The 21,713-nt window shown below is 35.9% G+C and overlaps 1 protein-coding gene across 6 annotated transcripts in view; it reads right to left on the bottom strand.

Moving 5' to 3' along the window:
- The window catches only part of TBL1XR1 (TBL1X/Y related 1), a 189,520-nt gene that overhangs the window by 83,760 nt on the left and 84,047 nt on the right, over window positions 1-21,713 (bottom strand). For all 6 annotated transcript variants that reach the window (XM_027111536.1, XM_027111520.1, XM_027111563.1 and 3 more), the window contains exon 2: window positions 7,718-7,792. The gene's annotated coding sequence lies outside the window, so the exon portion shown is untranslated. The remainder of the gene's footprint in view (window positions 1-7,717; window positions 7,793-21,713) is intronic.

The following is a 21,713-nucleotide window of genomic DNA, read 5'->3' as shown; positions in this document are numbered from 1 at the left end:
ATAAAAATAAGAACGTTAGCATTTTTAAAAAAAAAGATCCTCCTTACAGGAGGGAATAGTAATCATAGTGTAGGAGAAAAAAATAGGCATTATGAAGGAACTCTGTTAAAAAGAACCAAGAGAAAAATCAAAAGATATGACTGAAATTAACTGGCTTACAGAAAAGGACAGAACATGAAGAAGCAAACAAACAGTTAAATTTGGAAACTCCTGTCTTTTACACACCAAACTTCAGTATGTTAGTTTTTCTTTGGAGCAAAAACTTAAAACTCAAATTTTTTTAAAAAGCAATACTATCCCCTGGGAAGATGGATGGATTGATGAAAGAAAGCAAGGAGAAGACGACCCCAAATGGCTTCAATACACCTATGAAATATGGCCTGTAGTTTCAAATTTGGCTACACTGCTAATATGAGACAAGGCAGCTCAATCTTAAATGTGTCAGACCCTATTAAGACTGAATTTAACAAAGTGAGGTCAGTGTGAGAAGTTGCAAAAACTTAAAAAAAATAAAGCAAGAAAATAATCAATGACAGGACACCTCTTGTTTTAACATTGTTCCATTAAATATTCATCCCTCTATGTAGGTGGAAGTCCTTGCTCACTTTATTTTGGGTTCCCTGAGACAAAAAGAGAGGTACATTTTATTTCTGGTTGCATGGTGCCTATATTAAGAACTTGTAGAACAGACACCAAGTTATCTGAAGCATGAAGATCAATTTTTAAATAGCAACATCAACTCACCATAACAAGTTCTACTATCACATTTAATTTAAGGATTAAATCCATGAAAGAATCCACACCTTCTTTGCCTTCCAAATGAAACCACAGTCACTCAGGTTCCATTTTAGACAGTTGTATCAGCCTCACATCACACAACAAACATCCAATGGTAAAGATGAAGGCATTCAGTTAACTACAACTCCAATGTGCATGTGCTCTGCTCTTTTCAGCTTACATTTGTTTTGTTTTTAATAGAAAATAAACCATACATTTTCAAAGGTATACTTGCTCAGACATAAGCAAAGGCATAGACCCCTCTGAAAGAAATTCAGCCTGTAGCTATTTTCAGCTCCATCCATTAAAAGGAAAAAAAAAAAAAAGAAATCCCCAAAACTAAGAGAGCTTCAATGTAACCCTCTTACTACTGACTTGAAAATTAGTTCTCCAGAGGCATAAATTCTCAACCAAAATAAAATAAAGACTTCACACAGTCTTGTCTATATGGCAGTGCCATTCATGCTTCACATTTAGTAATACCACTTCAAAAGTACAGGACAGTGAAAGACAGATGATAAATAATGACAATGAACTTCTCTACAGTGAACAAAACAATTTATTTTACAGATGACACGCTTGAGAAGTGGAGAGTAAAAGGGAACAGATCACTAGCTCCTCAATACGCACCACACTGCTTCCTGGGAGTTACCTCTTGGTAGGGTTACAACTCTGGGGTCTTATCCTCAGTCTGGCAAGCCATAATTTACTTTTATCTGTTCTCTTGGGATAATCAAGTTCTAGGAGAACAGATGTTAACAAAATACACTAGAGCAATTTATGAATGAGAAGAATGATTTACTAATTTACACTGAGAAATATAGTTGCCAGTAGACTAGAATATTCATCGATGCAACAGAGGCTGGCAGTGTCCAGCCCATAACCCCTGATCACTCAGTTTTCCTTAGGAACTAGGCAGCTTCTTACTGCAAACACCTGAAGGTCATCTCTGGCCACAGTTAGGTCAGAGGGGAAGTTCTAAGGAGCTGATGCCCTGCCCTTCCCAAAGCATAACTCAACCAATAAGGAATAGAGTTGGTGGACAAAGTACCCCAACTTTCTTGACCCATGAGTGCAAGAGCTGAGAGGCATGTTCTACATACTGGCTCCCAGAGGTCCCCACAAGATGTGAGTCCCAACAGTCTAACATATTAACTTACTCAAAGGCATCTTGTACTGGCCTCCTTATCTTCCTTTTCTCATTTCCCCACAGGAACTTCCTGGGTTCAGCTTTCAAATAAAATGGTTATAATCGAGGGTCTGATTCCACGGAAATCAAACCTCAAACAACTGGTCAGCGAGGTTCTATTCTTAGCAGGAAAATCTTGTTGTTAAACCAAATTAAGTTTTAGAAGCTGTGGGATAACTGTAGAATTAGAACAAGAGAAAAGAGGAGGCCTAAAGGGATTGGTCAACAAAGTTGATAGACATTTCTTGAAAATGAGAATCTACCTTTGGAACAGTTCAAAGAAAAAAAACATACAAATTGTTCTAAAACACATAAGATGCAAATCAGAGCTACATCGAGACACCATTTCTCAACTATCAGATTAAATATGTATATATCCAAAAAGTTCTGACTATACACTGTTTACAAGTGGGAAAACAGACACCCTCATACATTACTGGAAAAAATATAAGATGGCATAAAACCTACAGAAAAGAATTTGGCAAACTGCCTCAAAATTACATGAACATTTATGCTCATACCTAAAACTGCCATTCGTGAAACAGCTAAGCTACATCTATGTAATGGACTACTCCACAGCTATTAAAAAGAATGAGGACTAACTCTATACACTACTATAAGGTGATCTCCAAAATGTTCAGTGTATATATATACACATAGGTTTGCTTATTTTTAAAAGTAGCAACCTAGTTAAACTTGGTTACCTATAAGGGGAAGAAGAAACTAAGTACATACTTCACTTTGAAGTAATATCAATGTTTTCTATAAAATTATAAGATTAAATCAATATTTTAAAATCCTAAAAATTAAAAATACAATGAAACAAATGGACCTGATTCTGTACTAAGTTGGTAGAAAACTCATACAAGTGGATTTACTTTGAGTACTTCAAAATACTGTGAATGTAAACCCCCAGTGGGTCATGGGCCAAAGAAAAAGCAGTTTTCAGGAATCATATTGGTGGTACTGGTTTAAATATATAAAAATATATTTATAAAGATACAAATTATATTATGTACAATAATTTCATATTTATTTTATATATTTACATATTTACATCTTACATATTCTATATTTTATACCTTTAAATAATATATTGTTTTATACATTTATGTTAAATATATATAACATTATACATAATATAAATATACAAAAGAAACAAGTTTATATAAATACCATTAGAAAAAGATTTTTCAGCATGAGAAAGGACGGAAATATTGAAATCAAAGAATTTAAGTTTGAAAAATTAAAATCCAACATTTTTATCAGATATATCACAGACATACCAGACATCCAGAAACAACGAATACCCTTAGCACTAGACTGTGGCTCTACATACTGCTTTCACTAAAAGGAACTGGACTTTCTGGAGAGACAGCTGATTTGGGGACTAAGGAAGAACATGTGCAAGATGAGCTCAGGAACATCTTGTTATGTCAAAAAGCAAGGACGCTAGCAGAGACTACTAGAGTTGTGTCAAAAACATTCAGAAGTCAATTTAAAAAGGCTCCTTTGGCCAAGACAATCTGAGTATCCTAAGAATAAGAATAAAAACTACAATGCAATAACATATCAAATATTTAAATCCCCAAGCTCACAGAGACACTTTTTAAAAAGTCTTTGTTGGTCTACTTTTACCAGCATTCTAGGAAACAACTTAGCACTTTGAAAATTGGAAAATAAACTTATCTTCGAAACAGAAATAGAGTTACAGATGTAGAAAATTGGTAAATAAAGGGAAGAATCAAGAATTTGGTATGCCTTTCCGGTGCAAACTGTGCCACAGAGTAACCAAATATCTGATGAAGGAAGTTTCTCTTTATAGAAATATTACAGATAATAAATAATGAGAGATGATCTAGGCAATGATCATCAATGGTCACCTAATATCACAAACAGAGACAAGCAAATATTATATGCCTCTTCATGGAATTACTTAGTACCACCTAAAAAATATTCTGCCATCCTACTCCCACCCCAAAATAATGCAAAAAAAAAAAAAAAAAACCTGAATTAGATTAATCTTTTAAATTAAAAAATTCAAGGGAAAGAGAGGCATTTTACTACAGGGATGCAATTAACAAAATACAGAACGAGGAAACCCTGCAAGACAAATAAAAAGGAAAATATAATAAAGAGGTAAAGCATAAGCTGTACGTAGCAACCAAATGTAATGTGTGGACTTTGTTGTCAATCTGTAAAAGCTCAAACTAAAAGGATATATGGTGATATTAAGAAATTACTGTCATCACCTCACACCCATTATTAGAGTGCTCACTACCCCAAAATGAAACAAACCAACCCTCACAACAGCCAAAAACTCTCACAGAAAATAACAGGTACTGGCAAGAATGTAGAGAAATCAGAACCCTGTGCATTAGTGTTGGGAATGTAAAATGGTGCAGCCACTTTGGAAAAGCGTATGGAGCTTCCTCAAAAAATTAAAACTAGAATTATCATATGACCCAGCAATCTCACTTCTAGATATTTATCCAAAAGAATTGAAAGCAGGATCTTAAAGAGATATTTGCACTTTCATGTTCACTGCAGCATTTGTCACCACAGCCAAAGTTGGAAGTAACCCAAATGTTCATTGATAGATGAATAAAGAAAATGATATATATGTACAAAAATTCCACCTTTTAAAAAGCAGAAAATCCTGTCATAAGATACAACACAGACAAACCTAGAGAACATTACTCTAAGTTAAATAAGCCAGTCACAAAAGACAAATACAGTATAATTCCACTTATATAAGATACTTAAAGACGTCAAACTCATGAAAACAAAATGTAAAGTGATTGTTGACAGCGGCTAAGGAGAGGAAGAAATAGGAGATTTTGTTCAAAGAGTAAAGAGTTTTGCAAGATAAAAAGTTTTTAGAGATCTGTTGTACAACAATGTGAATATAGTTAACACTACACTTAAGTGTACTAACTGTACACTTAATGGTTAACATGGTAAATTTTACATTATGTGTTTTTTACTATAATTTTTTAAAGTATATTTAAATGCCTTTTCAAATAAAAAAATTACTGTCAATTTTTAAAGTGGGATAATGGTACTATAGTATATACTTTTAAAAAGCCCACATCGGGCTTCCCTGGTGGCGCAGTGGTTGAGAGTCCGCCTGCTGATGCGGGGGACGCGGGTTCGTGCCCCGGTCTGGGAAGGTCCCACATGCCGCGGAGCGGCTGGGCCTGTGAGCCATGGCCGCTGAGCCTGTGCGTCCGGAGCCTGTGCTCCGCAACGGGAGAGGCCACAACAGTGAGAGGCCCGCGTACCGCCAAAAAAAAAAAAAAAAAAAAAAAAAAAAAGCCCACATCTTCCATCGATACCTACTGAAATATTTATTAATGTAATCATGTGACATATGTACTGGCTCCAAAATAAATGGGGGTGGGGGTGGGGAAGAAAGAGGCATAACAACATGGGAGCAAAGTGGTTACAGGAAGCAAAGCTGGTGATGCTGCAGCTGGGTGAGAGTTCATCATGCCATTCTCTCTAGTGTACATCTAAAATTTTTCACACTGAATAATAATATATACCTACTGGTCACTGGGTTCTATTAATGCAATAAGATAATTACAGAAAGTAGCATGAAACATTTATACTGAAAAGTAGCTGTAAATCATGGTGACTTAAGGTGCTATGAGAGTTAAAATAACTTGCACTTAGGCAAATGAAGAGTGAGGCAAAAAAAAGAATATTCATGGTTCTTATATGAAAAACAAAGTTGAAGTGGGGGGTGGGGGGGTGGCAGAGGTGACTTTTCACAAAGCATTCCTTTATGGCATTTCCAGAGAAAAACACGTGAGATAGGACACAGCACAGATTTAACCCCGAACACTACTACATTGCTCAGGCTCATGGGAAAACCACCATTTTGAACCCAGTATCTATAAACTTACTAGCACAAATTACAAATGTGTAGAAATGGCTTTGATGTCCACAGCTAGACTATAAGCAAATTTGTGTAATCTTGACCTTCTTCATCTTTCACTCTAACACGTATACAGAATTAACACTAACATAAACATTTGTGATGGCAAATGTGTTTGAGATAATCTGATTTAAAATACAGTCTACAAGCTGCTCCTGAAACAAAACAAAACGACATGCAGGCTATGTGAGTGGCATATTACAAAGTCACCTGAGGACAGGCACTTAGAAGAGAGAGCCAGTGGCATGGCACGTGGCTCTCAGACACCCAACAGGCCTGTGCAACTCACTTCTCAGGGGAAACGTGCCACAAATAGCTAAGACTCCAACAACCAAGAAAAATGCACAGGTTTCAAACGTGAACTTCAAAAAAGCCAGATACTCAAAATGCCTAAGATGAGCTGCTTACGTGAGGAAGTGTAGTGCTCCAGAAGAAACAAAAGATTTAATGATGGTTAATGGTCACCCAGGTACCATAAAGAACCCAGCAAGTATTTTCATATATTAATGAAGAACGGTGTCATCCTTCGTGCTAGGTAAAGCCAGAACAAAAATCCTTATTTTCCCCAACATTCCCCATTAACTACTGGGGGGAAGGAGGAAGGGAGAAGAAAAGGAGGCTGGAGAGGGGGAGAGGTCGTTTTCTTTTCAGCAGTAAGAATTCAGAAGATAGTTTAGGCAGAGGAAATCTTATTGAAATACTGACAAGTTCATCTTTAAAATGAATCATTTCCTAGGAATATTTTCACAGATAACTTTCCCATCTCACTCACTCATCCTGGTTCTAGTTAATTTTTACTACTTTTTATTTTAGACTGATGTATCTATAATTTCCCACCAAATTCTATAAACCTTAGCTTCTATAGCTCCCTGATTTAATATTTAAAATAAAAATTTAAGTAAAAATAATTAAAATTTTTGATAATGCACTATAGAAAACACTGTTGTTAAGCAATTAATTCTTTAAAAAAACAAAAAAAATAAAAACTCATTCTCCTGCTATTTATTGATGCCCCAAATACAGGGCCATACCATTTATATAAGGAATTACTTTTTGTAAGGTAAAAAACCATTCTGAATTCTAATGAACAGTGATGAGATCACTTAGCCTAGAGCTAGAATAAACATTAGAAATTTAGTCCAATTCTATCACCAAATTTTACAAAAGTACTTGCCAAAAGTCATCCAAGACATATGCAGCAGAGAGCAACTCCCAATTCCCACAGAGTCCAGTGGTCTTGCTGCTCTATAACATAGTGGACATTTTCATTCCACAGAGAAAGGATTCTAAATGACCTTGTTAAATAAATAAGAATGGTTCTCCTGAAAATTATCCACTAACTAAAGACAGGTAGTATTTTAGCCATTTAACTGCCCATTAACTATAAATATTAGGAGAAATCCAATATGATTATTTTAGTAAGATGATGGACAAAAACACAAGAGCCATTACTGCCACTCTAAGTTAAGTTTAATGAGAAAATTTTATTCACAAAATATAGTCCACATGTTAAAATATAAGATCTTAACTGTATAGTAACACTTTTCATTCTGATAGCCATAGCCAAGATAATAGAAATCTTCAAATTAGAGGTTTTGCCTTTTTTAAAAAAACACCAAATAATCAAACATTATTTTAAGTACCTTAAAAATTACGTTTTTTTAAAACATTTCTTCAGTTTGAGAACACATGTATTTTGTCAAACTGTGAAAAACTTTCAAAATTCTTAACAGATTCTTAAAAATAAGAGAATAATAAAAACAGAAATTAAAACAAGCTCTGACAAAAAGAGTAGTTGGAATTCTTACCATTGGCAGTGCATTGATGTGGGGATGTACAACTGAATGTCTGGTACTGCCAATCACAAATTGCTGTTGCTGATGCTAAGAAAAAGGAAAGTAAAATATTCAGTGTGTCTTAAAACAAATCCAGTTTAAAAGATTTCCCATACCAAATTTTACATGTATGAAATACTATTTATGTCTTTAAGGTCCCAACCAGTGAGTATCTTTCTCCTCCTAAGCAACTGCTGTCATAAACAGCAGCAAGTTTTGAGCGTGTAGTACGTGAGGCACTGAATCTTTACAACATTCCTAAAAGGTTGACACAATGAACAGAATGAGACTCAAAAGAGATGAATTTGCATAAAGGAGGCACTCACCCCCATTCAACTCAACTCATACAAATACTACTGCAATAGGGCCCAGTATAGCAGGTTCATAATCTATCATCAGGAGCTGTAAAGAATGGTATAAACTTATATGCTATATATTGTTTAATACAATAAAGAGAAATACCTAATTGGTTTTGAAACAATTTCAATCAAAACTTATTAAACCTTATCTCTTCAGAATTTATATTCTACGGAGTTTACCCAGTCTTCTCAATTGCTGAGTCACAGCACATTATTTTCCAAGAATCTTTTTTGCAAATATACAAGTGGTTTTTCACAACGCTGTCAGAGTGGCGACTCGGAACACTGACCAGGGCAACTCCCACCGTGTGCAAGCGTAGAGTGCATTTTTCTGCAGGAGTACAAGCTGATGCCAAACAAAGAAATGCAAGAGCTTTTCTTCGTACACCAAAAAGGTGAATTAAGTCAGTAACACTAAAAAGATAACTAAGCAAATACACTGAATAAATACAGAAAGAATTTAATCCCTTGAAATTTGCTCCTCTCTGATTTTATCTTTAATTGACTAGAACCCTCATTTGTGCTCATTACCAACTCCAAGGCCACACTAAATAACTTCAGTGCTGCTATGTAACTTTCAGACAGTTGAGCTGTAGGAATTAAATAATAGGAATTAAAATAATTCCTATTTTAATTCCTAGGAATTAAAATAATACTTATTAAACACACCACACACTTATAACTGGAATTACAGACAGCTATATCAACATACGATATTCCACCAGCCTTTTGGGGTTCAAGACAGGTAAGTGAGCACCAAGGCTTTCTGGCACAAAACATTTATGAGCTAGTTGGTATTTTCTAGCACCTACTGAGGAAATGTCCTATAGACATCATGATTGAGCTCAAATAAAAACTAGATTACTGTCAGGCTCTGTCTAACTCAGGGTCATTTATTATGAACATCCATTATTTTACTATAAACTCTTCATGAATTTTTGAGCTCTAAGCTATGTAGTTTGGCATACATTCATTCTAATTATTTATAAATAATTAACATATGCTACTGAATTTTATACATTTTAAAACACACAAAACCGAAGTAAAAAATAAAAATAAATTATTTGCATATTTACGGTGATACAATCTTGTTTATAACATTCTAGGTCCTAAACTTTTAAATGTCTTCTTAATCATGATGATTTTATATCATTATTAACTACTATCTCAAGCCACAATTTAGTCTCAGAGTAAGTCTCATCAGTACTAATAGTGAACGTATGCCTGTCTGTCAAATATCTTTCTTGAGAATCTCCAATTTTTTCAGCCATCTTCTAAAATAATTATATCATGGCAGATGAAAAGCTTATTCTAATAGTTTAAGTAACAGCTCTACCATTTTCTTGTTTCCTATTCTTATTCATGTTTCTTATATTCAGTTTCTTTGCAGGAATGTTTATATTATTAGTCTGTTTTGTGGGGTTTGGTTAAAACTGGATAATATAATCCACAAATCTGTATCATCAAACACAAGCAAACATACATTAATAAGCTCAAATGCATGGCAAATTCCCAGAAACAGAATGAATGAATGGGAGTGCCACTGTTGCCCTACGGAACCCCCAACTCTTTTGAATACCGTTATGTACCACATGTTATACATGACTCTCTGACATCACAGCCAAATGAGAGTACAAATTAACTGCAATATTAAATACTAATTATATTTAATTTTTAAAATCTCAAATGAACTGCGCACTGTACCTCAATGGATATTTGTTTTCACTACTATTGTTGTGTGTACACACACAACATACACAAACTTACACACATGTACCTTAGGGAAATATTAAATCAGATCATTCCAGTTGCTAGTCTTTCTTTTACCTCCTCTCCCTGGTTCTCTCCTCTTACTTTTTTGTGGTGAGTTCTTCTCTCATCACTCTCACAGAGGTCTCTAATCTCAGTTTTCTCTAAACGTATTTTCTCTTCCCTTCTTTTCCTCATTCATTCATTCACTCATTCAGCGTTTCCTATTAAGACTACAGCTCCTTATGGGAAAAGGCCACAAAGGTGATTTAATAAATATTGAAGGGGTTAAGTATCTGATTCTAGGATCTGAAGGGTTAATAAATCTGTGGAAACTGGTGTATCAACAGGTCTGCCCATTTGCACATACAATAAAATCTGAAAAACTGAGAATTTTTTTTCCCCCCAGCCACACCATGTGGCTTGCAGATCTTAGTTCCCCAACCAAGGATAGAAGCCATGCCCCCTGCAGTGGAAACGCGGAGTCCTAACCACTGGACCGCCAGGGAATTCCCAGGAAACTTTAAAAAACATATGCAGGGCTGTATTTTGGTTTCTGTATTAATGTTTTCCTAGTCGACCCATTTACCTATGCCCTGGCCATTGTGCAGTACATTTCTAAAGCATACATCACAATTCTTCAGCTTTATAAAATGAGTATCTGAATTTTAAAAGATAAAATTATATATTCTACAAAGGAATTATAAAAATCTAAGGTGATTTAAGATAATCCAATAGAATATATATTAAAGCTATTTGTACTAAAGTGATTCAAACTGTCCAAAAACCAAAACCATGTGTATCCTTAACAACTGCCTTTATAATCTCACTTGCTCAACCTCCTGTACTCTCACTGCAGCATATCACCCTCTCTGTTCTCTGCACTCTTAGGTTGCCATGACACTGCTCATTCCTCTGCCAGAAATGTCCTTCTACTGTGGCTCTGCCCACAAATCCAGTCCACCTCCTCTTTCAAGGTTCAGCCCAAATCAGCTTCCTCCCTTGATTACTTACCCACTGAGAGAGAAAGACCAGTCTCTCTTAACCACAGCTCTGAAATGCCTTATTCTCTCACCATGCCTCCCCTATCAGACCTCCCCAAGCCAGGGGCTAATCTGCTCATCTTGCTGTCCCACCACAGAAGAACAGTGCCCTGAGCATACACAGTTCTTGAGATACATTTATTGATAAAATGATACAGTATCTAAATGTGTGGGAATAGGTACACACATATTCGAGAATAAAACACAGTAGATACTGAATTACAACACAAATAAATCACAATGATAAGGAGGAACTCAACAGTGAATCTTGTTTTGTTTTTTTAAAATACTTAGGAGAGCCTGGCTATACAAATAATTTTAATATCACTTCCAGAAAGTGGCCAATAAAGGTTGATCTTTTGCCATTAAAAAAAAAAAAACTCTATGATTAGTCACATTATAAAATGTGTACAGCGAACAACTACTTGGTGTACTACATAAACTAAACCTATGTGCTTTACTTCTTGTGATGAAATAAATGTTTGTAGGCTTTGGTTCTGTCTCCAAACAAAACGCTTTGCTTTTAGAATCTCAGAACATTTTATCTAAACTAAATGAAGTATTAATCTTTCAGTAAAGAAACTGACACTGCTATCTCAGCAGACATCATCCTAAATCTACCACCTATACATAATTAGGATTTTTTTAAGATGCAAAAATCCTATAAAACAGCACAACAGTATATTTTGACTGATCTTCAAACATACTACCCTGCAGTCTCCAAAGGCAAATTTACTTGATTTACAGATCTCTTTTAAAAGCTAATGGATTGGACTGGAAGAATCAATATTGTGAAAATGACTATACTATCCAAAGCAATCTACTGAGTCAATGCAATCCCTATCAAAGTACCAATGGCATTTTTTTACAGACTTAGAACAAAAAATCTTAAAATTTGTATGGAGACACAAAAGACCCCAAATAGCCAAAACAATCCTAAGGGGAAAAAAGCAGAGCTGGAGGAATCAGATGCCCTGACTTCAGACTACACTACAAAGCTACAGTAATCAAGACAATATGGTACTCACACAAAAACAGAAATATAGATCAATGGAAAAGACAGAAAGCCCAGAGATAATCCCATGCACCTATGGTCAACTAATCTATGACAAAGGAGGCAATGATATACAATGGAGAAAAGACAGTCTCTTCAATAAGTGGTGCTGGGAAAACTGGACAGCTACATGTAAAAAAATGAAATTAGAACACTCCCTCACACGATGCACAAAAATAAACTCAAAATGGATTAAAGATCGAAACGTAAGACCTGACACTATAAAACTCTTAAGAGGAAAACACAGGAAGAACACTCTTTGACGTAAATCACAGCAAGATCTTTCTTGACCCACCTCCTAGAGTAATGGAAATAAAAACAAAAATAAACAAATGGGACCTAATGAAACTTCAAAGCTTTTGCACAGCAAAGGAAACTATAAACAAGATGAAAAGACAACCCTCAGAATGGGAGAAAATGTTTGCAAACAAATCAATGGACAAAGAATTAATCTCCAAAATATATAAACAGCTCATGCAGCTCAATATTAAAAAAACAAACAACCCAATCAAAAAATGGGCAGAAGGGGGCTTCCCTGGTGGCGCAGTGGTTGAGAGTCCGCCTGCCGATGCAGGGGATGCGGGTTCGTGCCCCGGTCCGGGAGGATCCCACATGCCGCAGAGCGGCTGGGCCCGTGGGCCGTGGCTGCTGGGCCTGCGCGTCCAGAGCCTGTGTTCCGCAACAGGAGAGGCCGCAGTACCGAGAGGCCCGCGTACCGCAAAAAAAAAAAAAAAAAAAAAAGGGCAGAAGACCTAAACAGACGTTTCTCCAAAGAAGACATACAGATAGCCAAGAGGCACATGAAAAGATACTCAACATCACAAATTATTAGAGGAATGCAAATCAAAACTACAATGAGGTAGCACCTCACACCAGTTAGAATGGGTGTCATCAGAAAATCTACAAACAGCAAATGCTGGAGAGGGTGTGGAAGAAAGGGAACTCTCTTGCACTGTTGGTGGGAATGTAAATTGATACAGCCACTATGGAGAACAGTACGGAAGTTCCTTAAAAAATTAAAAATAGCACCCTTGGACCCATCAATCCTACTACTGGGCATATACCCAGAGAAAACCATAATTCAAAAAGACACATGCACCCCAATGTTCAACGCAGCACTATTCACAATAGCCAGGTCATGGAAGCAACCTAAATGTCCATCGACAGACGAATGGATAAAGAAGATGTGATACATATATACAGTGGAATATTACTCAGCCGTAAAAAGGAACTAAATTGGGTCATCTGTAGAGACGTGGATGGACCTAGAGACTGTCATACAGAGTGAATTAAGTCACAAAGAGAAAAACAAATATTGTATATTAACACATGTATGTGGAATCTAGAAAAATGGTATAGACAAACCAGTTTGCAAGGCAGAAATAGACACACAGATGTAGAGAACAAACGTATGGACACCAAGGGGGGAAAGCGGGTGGTGGCTGGTGTTGGTGGGATGAATTGGGAGATTGGGATTGACGGGTATACATTAATATGTATAAAATAGATACCTAATAAGAACCTGCTGTATAAAAAAATAAAATAAAATGCAAGAGGAAAAAAAAGCTAATGGATTATGAGCCCCTTCCCTAGAGAAAAGTACAAACAAAAAAATATTTGCTTAAAATTTATAGTAGAGATATAGTCTAATCTAGAACCTAGTGGTCAGTAACAAAGTCAAGAGTGTGTACCTGGTATCCCTAAGGAACAGAAGTTACAAATGAATTTTTTAAATTTGGAGAATTGGGGGAAATCATCTCAAGAATTAAGAGAAAAACATAACAATGCTATCATAATTAACCTGCTTAGAAAGGTTTTTGTTAAGTGAACTTCTGGGCAAAAGAAAAGTCACTGATAAAGTTCAAATTAAATTGCTTAGCACAAGATTCAAAGCACAATAAATAAATGGTGATTACCTCCAACTGGAACTTTTTTATAAGGAATATATTTGTAAATCAAAGTTTCAAATGAATCTTCTCAATTCCACTGATCCATTTCACACAGAATGACTTTGTTAGTTGCCTTCTACAACATGGCAATCTCAAGTAACATACTACACATTCATCAAAGCTCTAAAGCATTATATCCCGCACTCTCCTCACCCTATTCTCATTTCCCACGGAATCATATACACAGATAATATTCTGGGCAGCCAAAAGATGAGGTGAGTGAAAAGGGGGAAGGAGCTAGGACAGAGGGTTATCTTAAGAAAACTGACCCTGAGATCAGGCTCAGAGGCAGAACAGTCAGGTCAAACATAACTCTGCCATCACTGACTCTGATTTTCACTTCGCTTTGTTATTTAAGTGGTTTAGAGAAAACGAATTTAAAAGTTGTATATTATGATCCCAAATTTTCTAAAACTAAAAAATACACAAGACCACAAACCCACACAAAGAAAAATTTAAACATGCACTGGTGTCTAGTCATCCAATTATTACTTCAGTTGAGTTAGTTTCACTGGTAGTATCACATGTGGTTGAATTTTATATTAACTTTATACCAAAAAAACACTATTGTGCAGAAAAAGACAAAAAACTATCAAGGACCCCAAAATTTGCCTGTCAGGAAGTAAGCAATGCAATTAAAAACAATAAACTCTCTCATACAAAGCCACAGAGATTTTTAAATTAAAGGTTGGTTTGGGCAGTTTCAAGTGTTATTAAAAGTAAAATTTATTTTTAGGTACTAACATCCACCCATCAAAGGTTTCCAGTTCACTAACTTTCAATGGTAGAGAACTTGCATATGAGAAAAGGCTCAGACTCAAACTTAAGTTGTGATGCTAGAAAGGTGATATAAAAATGTATGAAATGGAATATTACTCAGCCATAAAAAGGAATGAAATTGGATCATTTGTAGAGATGTGAATGGACCCAGAGTCTGTCATACAGAGTGAAGTCAGAAAGAGAAAAACAAATATCGTATATTAACACATACATGTGGAATCTAGAAAAACGGTATAGATGAACCTATTAGCAGGGCAAGAATAGACACGCAGATGTAGAGAACAGACATGTTGACACAGTGGGGGAAGGGGAAGGTGGGACAAATTGGGAGATTAGGATTGACATATATACACTACCATGTGTAAAACAGATAGCTAGTGGGAACGTGCTGTACAGCACAGGGAGCTCAGCTAGGTACTCTGTGATGACCTAGATAGGTGAGGATGGTGGGGCGGGGGGGAGGTTCAAGAGGGAGGGGGTATACGTATACATATAGTTGATTCACTTTGTTGTACAGCAGAAACTAACACAACATTGTAAAGCAACTATACTCCAATTAAAAAAAATTTTTAGATGAATAAATATATTATTATCATTTACTTTTTTAAAAGGTGAGAACATCAACATTGTGTAACTGTAACTAATTTCTTTTTTCCTCCCCCCCCAAAAAAAACTGTTAGTAAATTAATGGTGCAACTTATAACTTAAGATGCCTTAGAAATATGACAGATCTGACATTGTTTTCTTCTTAAGGCAAAGCTGATAGGAACTAAATCTTTTTTTTTTTTTTTAAGTAGTTTGGGAGGAAGAAACAAGTAAAAGGTAAAAGGAGGCAATAAAAATAGCATAAGGATCTAAGAAATAAGGGAACTGAAAAAAAACCCTAAACTTTCCGTATTCCAAATTTGCCTAAGACCACACAGGTAGGTACCCTGGCACTTAACAAGTTAGAAGAAAAAATTGACATAATTCCAAATCTTATTAGATTATTTACTCTTCCCAAGGGTTGAATAATTGATTCAAGATACCAAAAAATTTGAATAGTTAATTAGGCTAAGACAACACAAAAATTCTGCTGAACAATCTATTCCCAGAAGAAACGAGAACAGCTTTGTCAGGGATGTTGGGTCTTTGATTAATTCTGTCCTACAGAAATACCTTTCCAGATTCTAACCTGTGACATAGTGGGTCCTTCACTTGTATTTAGTTGGTCTAAGGTAGAATCTGCACATCCGTTGAATTTAAAAGCTCCCACAGATGATTCCAGTGGGGTTGAGAACCACTGGACTACGTGGCAGGAAAGGGCAGGATGGGGAGTTTTACTAGTCAGAGTCTAATTATTAATCTATGGGGCTGTGGGTGGGAGGGGGAAAGCACAGAGGGATCACTTCTTTCAATAACACTAGCATTGCAGAGTGAGTCCTCTCATTCTCAGAACTAGAGTGGGAAACATACTACATTGAGTAAAAGTTTTATTAATTTGATCTTAAGATTAACAAAAGAAACAAAAGATAAATGATAAACTCAATCCTTCTCCCCAAAAATGAATTAGGAAAGGAAGGACAATAATAATGAGGACATCTCAAACAGAAAGAGAGCCAGACAGACCACAAAACAGGAATTATCCTTTAACAAGGCACAAAAGGAACATTGCTGATACCTACATTTAGATAAAGAGACACAGAAAGACCAAATGAGACTCAGCTTTGTGTCACAAAATGCTAAGTAGTAGATAGACATTATAGAAAGATATTTTTTCTGCTCACTCTAATGAAAAACTGTTCTACAAATCAATGGAAATTTTTAAGCAAAACCTGAATTATCACTCAGCAAGGAAGTTATTACAGTGCGATATGATACAGGGTTGTATGTGTGCCCTGTCCAATTCCTTCCAACTCATTCAAGTATGCTATCAGGGCCACCAATAACCTCTGCAGCACCTTTGTGCAAATTAGACACCAGCAGGACAAATTAGAAAAAAAGAGAAGGCATATTACAGTACAGAGAGTTTAGAGCCTGAACTGTGGAATCACACAGCTCTGAAATTACAGCTAGATGATCTAAGCCAAGGTACTCAACCTCTCAGTGCCTCAGTTTCCTCACCTGTAAAATAAACTGTTATGAGAATAGAAAAACTTAATATTTATAAAATGCTAAACAGTGCCTGGCACAGAATTCAAATCATTTAAAAATAATACATATAAGTAAAGAGGCCTTTCCTCTGAGAAGACACAGTCCCAGTAACAGGGAAATGGCTTGGCTGACAGTGTGGCCTGAATGTCAGCACCCACTTGTCCCCTTGGCTGCGAACTTCCGTGCAGTACACCAATTGCCCATTCATATTCTGCTATGCTGTGTGCTATATGACTGTAGAGTCCAGCTTTGTCTTCTGTGAGCTGATATAAGAGCATTACTATATGCACACACAAAAAAGTAATGATAGATAAAAGTCTTAAATTACAAGATTTGCAGTGTGCATGAACATGACAGTTATCTTAATCAGTGTGACCACACGGAGTGACAAAGAACACACACTGAAGCAGAGCCTCTTCAAAACGAAGTCTTCAACTTTCAGTTTTTAATAGAAAGGAATATGCTTCTTAACTTCTTTAAAAAATTAAGAACATGCCAGCAGATAATTACTGAAATGAAACTGTCATTCTGAAGTACTCTAGACACAAAAAGAAAAAATATATTTACATTAAATTAGATGTTAGGTTCAGAATTTTAAAATATTACATTTCTATCTCTACTCAGATTCAGAAGAGTCACTCTTCTGTGTCTTAAGAGTATTTCCTTACGTATAGCTTAAGGTAGAATCTAGACGGTACCAACAAATGTTCTGCCTTCAGTAAGTTAAAACAAATTGCTCATTTAACTACCATGTTTCTATCAGAATGGCAGTCAGAAATACACCCCTTTAAGAAATCAGGGCTGTCCTTTAACATAATTCATTCTGAGTATATTATAAAATAAATTACATATTCATAATTCTAAAATATGCCTAATTCCCATCTGATGTTGGTCTGCCAAACTGCTTTCAATTTCACCAAATTTAAAATGAAACAGTTAAACCAGCAAATACACTGTGTTGTCTGCCTGATCCACTCAGGACACACAAACACAGGAATAGGGACACACATATACACTTTTCACACTCACTCTCTCCAAGGGGGTCATGAAAAGACAGAAGACCACCTTTCTTAGGTAATTCAATTTATTTACTTCAATACAAAACACTACTCCTCTCCCTGCCCACCACCCAAATTACAATAAAGCACCAACGGGACTATATGAATACTACAAAGGTTCCACCTGACTTTCCACTCACTGTCATGCAATGGTACAGAAGTTGACACTATGGCCAGAAAGTAAATATTTTTGGTTTTGCAGACCACACAAGTCTCTCATAACCACTCAACTCTGCTATTATAGTGCAAAGCAGTCACAGGCAATATAGAAATGAATGGGTATTTCTGTTTACACAAAAACTATTCAAAACACACATACAAAAAAAAGGGCTACAGGCAACACTTTTTGCCCCTGAAGTAATGCCCAAGACCATCCAAAATTCTACTGATCGAGGACAGAGCATAACACCTTTACGTTAAACAAAATTAAAAAAAAAATTTTTTTAATCAAATAAACAGACCAAGCAAAAATAAATTACTCAAGCATTCTCCACTAAAACTATGTAACCATTCTATGGGAAGGTCATTTTCCAATGCATTCAAACATATTATCTTATATGGCACTATACATAATAATGAAGTTCAATCAGAAAGGAAGAGTATTAAAACTCTAGTGATTTCTCTGCCATCTTCAGACTTAAAGGGCAGTGGAGGCAGAATGGAAAGAACGAAAGATTTCTACTCTTGCTGCTTGAAAACACAAGTCCTTCACGTCACACCCTTACAACCATGAGCAAGTCCTCAGCGTCCTCATCTGCAGAATGAGGCTATTCTACAAGACTACACTCTGCTGAGACTGTGTGAGCACTAGAGAGCTTCACAGCAAGTATGAACATATAGTTTGGGTTACTGTAAGAAAAAAACAACAACTATGATTTAAAAACAAGAGAGCACCAATCCTATTAAATCTCTAAAGATGTTTTCACACAAATAATACTAATAAATATCAGCTATTTATAACTGCTTGTAGAGTAAAAAAAAAAAAGGGTTAAGAATAGTACTGAAAGATTAAAAATTTAGGTTCTAAATAAAAAAACTTTATGACTTTTATGACTTACCATGAGATAAAAATAGCAATGGGAAATATTTAAAAAAAAACAACAACAACAAAGAAAGAGAACAATGAAGGCACAGAAATATCAAAGTGGTCCTGGAAATGAACTCTCTTGGCCAGAGCAAATGGAAGCAAGAAAAAATGTTGGCCATAAGTTTTGCCAATACTAGCTAATGTTCACCAGTTAGTGAGTAAGAAGAATTATTTTGCATATTTTTAATTAAGAGAAAATGATCTTGTATTTTACTTTTTTGACACGGTTAGTGATAACTGGACACCAAAAATCACTTCTATAATGTGAACTAAACTGTTACTGCAAAAGATGTTTTCACATTTTCTAACACTCCTAAATCATAATATAATTCACAGATAAATCTGGGAAAGAAACAAGTAAACTGTGTATTTATAATTATTTTTTAAAAATAATTAGTTCATAAAATTATCTATAGACAGAACTATATTTAAAACAAAATGTCAATTTTCTTATCTTCTCCCACTTCTCTAATACCAAAGCAACTAAAAATTCCGTCAACAGCAAAGGATCCACATGCTATAAATGAACTCTCTCCATTAGAGATGCATCAGTTACTCAAGAAAAGGCAAACTGAGGAGAAAGCCAGATTCTCCTTCAGAAGACCAGGATGCAATGTAATTTAAAACCCATGGTTATCTCTAAACCAAGTTAAACAGTAGGTTTTGGGTTTTTTTGTTGTTTTTTTTTAAGCTTACTCTAAGATGTATCGTGCAATAGACAACAGGACTGTGGAGAGAATGGAAAAGAGAGGGGGAGGGGAGAAAGAAGGGGAAGAAAAGTTTTATTAACATCTCTACCATATATTGTTGACATTAATATTAACATCTATACTAGATATCCAAAATATTAACAATGGAACAAAATTACTATAATACATCAGTAAATAAAGATCCTTGCCCTCACAAAGTTCAAATTCCAGCAGAATTTAAAATTGTTATGTAAAAGGTGATAAATGCTATGGAAAATGAAAAAGGGAATTCCCTGGTGGTCCAGAGGTTATGAATCTACGCTCCCACTGCAGGGGGCACAGGTTCCATCCCTGGTAGGGGAACTAAGATCCCACATGCCATGGCGCAGCAAAAAACAAATTTAAAAATATATAAAATAAATAAACAAAAAGCAAACAACAAAAAAACACAAAACACATTTTTTAAAAAATGAAAAAGTCCAAATAGGGTGGAGAGAATTAGGAGTTTTCTGGGGGAAGGAGGAGCTGGTGCCCACACTGCAGTAGCAGTAGGATGGTCAGAACTGGTTTGTATTTCAATCGAGAGGTGGCGAGATCCTCAGGAAGCTACTGTACGTTCTATGTTTTGTATTCAGGCAACCATGTATGAAGATGTGCCTTATCTTGATGCTGTCAGCTTAGTGCTGGAAACAGAACCTCCATATTCACAAAATAGGTCATTTATATTTCAATTTCTCTAATTTTTTCTCTGAAATGTCTGTTCTTACCTACATCTACTATGTATTATGAAGCTATAATTCCTAGGATAGATATTAGGCATTATAAGTGACAGGTTTATTTAAATATTTAGCATTATAATATTACGGAGGCCATCATAAAAGTTATCAAATGCAAAAGAAAAGATACGCTAAATAAGAGAACCTTCGTAACTGCTGCCCAGAGTCTGTTCAGGCAAATTATCTTTCACACAGGCATTCTTACAAAGTTAACATCAAAGAGCTTCAAACTTATTCAAGGCACAGGATACTGAAAACAGAAAAATGTCACTGAAACGGAATGCCTGGTCACTTAAGTCCTACTACAGTTTAGAAAGAAGACTCAATTTTTTAATATCCACCAAATGCTATACTGTGCCTAGTACTTTATACACTTACCTACCCATCATCACCTTAAAATACTTAACTAGGGAAAAAGAACTAAACACAACTGTGGATGTAAACCAAGGTGTCCTCAAATGCTTAAGGGTCTCTGGTTTTATTCACCCTCCTCCCACTGTGTTCCATATTCTTTAGTAGAACAACAATAACTTCAACTGTAAAATCCTGGAAAAAATAAGAGTATCTCTATAACTTGTACCCACTACCATACCTAAAATGTAATTCTAGATTCCAGCGACAGGGATGGTAGTGCTGGTAAGATTTGTGGAGTGGCAACAAGATCTTACCTCTTCCTCATAAGAAGGGAAATAAGCCAGAAATTGTTTATAAAGAATATTTTGAGGAAAATCAAAGAGGATGAAAATCTGTTGTCATTGTTCACGGCCTCTTGATCTCAAGTCAAGGCTAACCAATCAGATGAAAAGAACTACCCTGAGGAGCTGGCCACAGCTGTAACCTGTTCACTCAGCAGGCTGTAGGACAGGAAAGCCTATCAGGGTATCAGACAGCAGAACATGCAATCCAGGAGCTGCTGTCTTTGCACTTCTCCCTCCTACCACCACCACGTGACTGCTCAGGTAAAAGGGTGCAAGAATTCATAGAGGGGTGTGGAAGCCACCCTGGCTTGGAAACCTTAAGCTCCACAGAGGAACCAATACCATCTTTTAAGAGTCTCATGGGTATAGCTTCCAGGGGACCCAACCCATCAAGGGACATGCTCAGTTAGAAGAATGTACCACGTCCTCCTACCAGGTATTCACTCCCACTCCAGATGCAACTCACAAGTCAGGGACCATTTTGCCATGCTCCACATTGGCTGGTAATATTGCTGACATTCCACCTTTATGTGTCACATGAAACACAGCTAAAAATTAAACCAAGGTCATTTATCCACAGAAAGACGAAGGTTC

Source organism: Aethalodelphis obliquidens, unplaced genomic scaffold, assembly GCF_003676395.1.
Source record: "Aethalodelphis obliquidens isolate GAN/ISIS:26980383/991018 unplaced genomic scaffold, ASM367639v1 scaffold1, whole genome shotgun sequence".
Lineage (NCBI taxonomy): Eukaryota > Metazoa > Chordata > Mammalia > Artiodactyla > Delphinidae > Aethalodelphis > Aethalodelphis obliquidens.
Note: the sequence above shows the minus strand (reverse complement) of the source record. Positions and strands in the feature narration are given on the sequence as shown.